The sequence below is a fragment of the Bison bison genome, unplaced genomic scaffold (assembly GCF_000754665.1).
Source record: "Bison bison bison isolate TAMUID 2011002044 unplaced genomic scaffold, Bison_UMD1.0 scf7180017864491, whole genome shotgun sequence".
NCBI classification, from domain to species: domain Eukaryota; kingdom Metazoa; phylum Chordata; class Mammalia; order Artiodactyla; family Bovidae; genus Bison; species Bison bison.
This window is the reverse complement of record NW_011495050.1, coordinates 7,883,482-7,888,324: the sequence shown is the minus strand read 5'-3', so window position 1 is coordinate 7,888,324 and position 4,843 is coordinate 7,883,482.

Here is a 4,843-nt window from a genome sequence, read left to right as displayed (position 1 = left end):
AGCCTTTGATAAAATTCAACATCCATTTATGATAAAAACTCCAGAAAGCAGGAATAGAAGGAACATGCCTCAACATAATAAAAGCTATATATGACAAACCCACAGCAAACATCCTCAATGGTGAAAAATTGAAAGCATTTCCCCTAAAGTCAGGAACAAGACAAGGGTGCCCACTCTCACCACTACTATTCAAATAGTTTTGGAAGTTTTGGCCACAGCAGTCAGAGCAGAAAAAGAAATAAAAGGAATCCAAATTGGAAAAAAGGAAGTAAAACTCTCACTGTTTGCAGATGACATGATCCTCTATATTGTAATCATGATTTCATTTCTTCTTTATTTGGATTTAGTTTGCTCTTCTAGTTTAGGTAATTGTCCAAAAGTTGTCCTTCTTACTGGGTTATCCTTTTACTGTTCCTTTTGCCTGCTTTCTTGGGGCTTTGTTTTTCTGCTATAGTTTCCTGGTTTTGGGCTTCCTCATCTCCTAGTCTGATACTAGTTATTTGTTTGTGGATTCCTCGACTGAATTAACTTCTATCCACTTTTCAGTGTCTCCTATAGTTTGTTTTATATACACATAATATCTAGATTTTATATTTGTATTTACAAGAAAGAATAAGGAAATGCTTATCTCAATATATCTTCTCAGAAGCAGAAGTTGTCTTTTTTTACTTATGGAAAATTATGATCTTTGATACATTTTCTCTAGGAAAAAAACATAACTGATTAAATCAATTTACTGTGAAGATAAAGTAGTAAATGAGATTTTATATCTTTCATTGAACACAAAATCAGAATGAATTTAGCTTTCACCAGTAGCCATTCTTTGTATATTTAAAAATAAATTTACATAGGATTGACTAGAGAAAAAAGAAAGTTACAGCCAGGAAAGCAAAACTGTAATTAAACCTACTAAATCATTTCAAGAAAAATAAAATGGAAAACTGCTCTGAAATTAACAGTGAAGTAATTGGACTGATAAACATTTCTATGGCAAATATGAGTGCTTATAAAATTTTGTTTTATTATAGACTTTAATGTTTTCCTACTACTAAAGAAACACTTAACTGTTCACTTAAGTCTTCATTTCATCTTGGTGGTTATGTTGGAGTTTTGGAAGGAGTAAGAATATGTTAGTATCTGTTGATTTCCATTCAAAATGGCTTTATTTTGCATATATTCACATATCTTTATGTTTCTATATCTTTCAAAGATATATATATATATATATACACACACACACACACACACACACACACACATTCCTGGTAGTAGTGTTAGTAATAGAAAAATATTCAAATATTCATAAAGTATTTCTTTTAAAAATTACTTGCTTTTATCTCATACCATTATTAATTTTTTAAAAACAATATGAAGAAGATACATGTAAATATTTGTAACATTTACTGAAAAGTATCATGAGATGCAAAGTATATACATAAATAAATCATATATACCAATCATACATATATGTTTATATATATATGTAGATTTAAATATTTTACTTATATCAGAGTAAGTTTTGTAGCTGATCTAGCTCAAAATTCTCTCAAGAGACTCTCAGCTATTTTTTGGCTTCATCCCAAAAACAATGCATTCTCAAGAATGATATTAAAATGGCCCAAAGCCAGATCCTTCCCTGCTAGTCCCCACCCCCCACCCCAGAAAAAGAAAATAAGCGATGTTGTGGGGCAAGAGATAAAAATACAATTTTAATTTTTAAAGTAATGTCCTCCATTTAATTAAATATTGCATAGATTTCGATTGAGTGTTTTTTTATTAAAATTCATATTGGCAAGCATATGAAAAGCCCTGTAATCGAAATTTCTCTCCTTATTTCTTTCCTTATCCTCTTGCTGGTAAAATATTTATGTAATACAACAGAATGGGATACACTTGTTATTCTATCTAGGGAAGACAATAGACCAGTAAATTTAAGAACACAAAAATATGCCTGGCATTAGATAATTTCAACTGGCAATAGAGTAATTGCACTTCTTAGTCAACAAGAAGTAACCTGACAATAGCTTGGCAGACCCAGGAAGGAAGTGGTATTGCATTGGAATTCATATGTCTGCCTAGAGTTGTCCTTATCTAGTTGATCTTCCACTCAGTATGCATCAAATATTTGTGTAAATAAGGTGTCATTTAAAATGCTTTAGATGGTCAGTCTCCAACCTTTTTGGCACCAAGGACTGATTAGTGTTGTGGAAGACATTTTTCCATGGATGGGGTGGGGTGGGGTTGGTTTCAAGATGACTCTCATAAGGAGCATGTGACCTAGATCCTTGCATGTATAGTTCACAGTAGGGTTCATGCTCCTATGATAATCTAATGCCATTGCTGACCTGACAGAAGGTGGAACTCAGACAGTAATGCAAGCAATGAGATTGGCTATAAATAGAAATGAATTTTCTGCTCACTTACCTGCCACTCACATCCTGATTTGTGGCCCATTTCCTAACAGGCCAGGGATAAGATCAGATCTGTGGCCCAGGGGGTGGGTTCTCTGATTTAGATATAAAGAAAAGCATAGACTTTTTGTTTGCCTTCAAATACCTTAGAAGCTTTGGTGGCCTTGGCTGTATGCCATTTATAAATACCTGTGGAAAGACAACTAAGATTAAAAGAAAATACAGGAATGATGTGGGCAAATAAAATTCTTAAAGGGAAATGAGTTTACTGGAACGAGTTATATATAAGATAAATGACAAAGGACAATGCATAGATATCAGATGTATAGAAAGGAACAGGAAAATAGTCCAGATCATAGTTTTCCTGTGTGTGTGTGTGTGTGTGTCTCTGTGCGTGCATGTGCACTTAGTCACTCAGTTGTGTCCGATTCTTTGTGATCATTTGGACTATAGCCTGCCAGGTTCTCTGTCCATGGGACTCTGCAGGCAAGAATACTGGAGTGGGTTGCCATTTTCCTCGTCCAATCTTCCCGACCCAAGGATTGAACCCAAGTCTCCTGTATCTCCTGCATTGGCAGGTGGGTTCTTTACCCACTAAGCCATTGGAGAAGTTCCCTACCTCAATACTACTGACATTGTGGGCCAATTAATTTTTTGTCATCAGGTTTTCTCAAATGTCTCCAGATACTGACAAATGGCATCTAGGGGTATGGTTCCCAGATTTAGCAAATAAAGATGAATATTATACCAAATAAAAATATAGGACACAAGTTACATTAGAATTTCAAACAAAACAGTTTTTAAAAATTTAAGTATGGTCTACATTATTTATTGTTTATCTGAAATTGAAATGTAATTTGCCATCTTGTATTTTATCAGGCAGTCCTAACTGGTTTAGGGTTTCAGTTGTTGAAAACCTCTGCATTAGAATGTGTGATCAAATTTCCTATGTGGGAGTTGTGTTTGACGGACAGTGAGTTGAGGTTTCAACATAACTTTAGATATGTCCTATACGTCTTAGACTGTTCCAAGTGGAAGACATCAACTAGGGAAAAAAAAAAGAAAAATTCACTACCTCATGGTGTTTATGTTACGGTCAGGTAGAGACAAACAGTAAATACACAGCTAAGTAAATTATGAGATCCGTCAGTGAGTAGAAGATAGGTTTTGCTGCTGTGGTATCAAACAACCCTCCAAATCTCTAGCTAAGAAGTATACAGGCTTTCTTTTCTGTGTTATAGTACATATCATTCATGGTTGGCTATAGTCATCATTTACATGGCCTTCACTCTAGACCCCAGATTGACAGAGTAGCCTCTTTCTGCAACATTTCTGCTTGTCTTAGGTGAAGAAAATAAGAGTGTGGTAAAACATATGTTGACTCTTGAAGCTTTCGTTCACATTTGTCAAATCAATTGTGTCATTCTAAGTTAACTAGAAATATATAAAACTCATCCGATAGCTTGTAAAAACTATAAAAAGTTGAAACATTAATATAAAATTTAGCATCATAATTTCTTAAATTGGTTTCCCACAAAAGCTGAACCTAAGATTAGTTTCAGGTAATTTATATAAGATGTTATTCTAGACAGCCAGAAGAGTGGGGAGAATGAGTCAGGGAAAGAGGACAAAGCTAATATGAAAGAGGTCCTATAGAGATGGATGCTCCAGGCAATGGGGATTTGCATTGCCTCTACTGGCACCTCCTCAGAAAATCCAGATTATCTGCTGAAATTGTCTATTTGGAATAACAAGATGCTGGAGCATTTATCCCATGGATTCATTTTATAGTGAATGACACCAGATATAGGAGAATAGTAATATATTCTTTCAGATATGTGCTGTCAACTGCTAGTAAGTGCTGTAGAAAGAAAGACAAAACTGAAAAAGAAAATAAAGAAGCTTGGGAGGAAACATAATGCAGTGAGTGGGGAGTTGATTTTTTACATTATTGATAAAAATGGTTAAGAAAGTTGATATTTGAGCAAAGTTCTAAAGGCAATGTAGAGATTCTCACTGATATCTATGGGAAAAGAATTCTAGGCAGAGAAACATCAAGTATAAAAAACCCGCCACAGCATACCTGGCACCTTCATGGATCTGGAGCTACAATGCTGCCAGTGAGGACTATTGTAAAATACTGTCAGAAATATAATAAAGATCAGGAGATTGTGTAGATACATGTACAATATTGTAAAGATTTAGGATTTACTCCAAGTGAGTTTGGGAGGTATTGGAGAATTTAAAAACAGAAGAATGACATTGCCTGACTTAATATTTGAAGATTACTCTCATTTCTGTGTTGAAATAGACTGTAGGAAGGTAAGATCAAAATCAGAGAGACTAGTCAGTTAGTTCCAGATTATTACAGCAACAAAAGTGAAAAAATGCAAACATGTCAACAAGGAAGTGGCAATAAAAGTGTTCAGAAT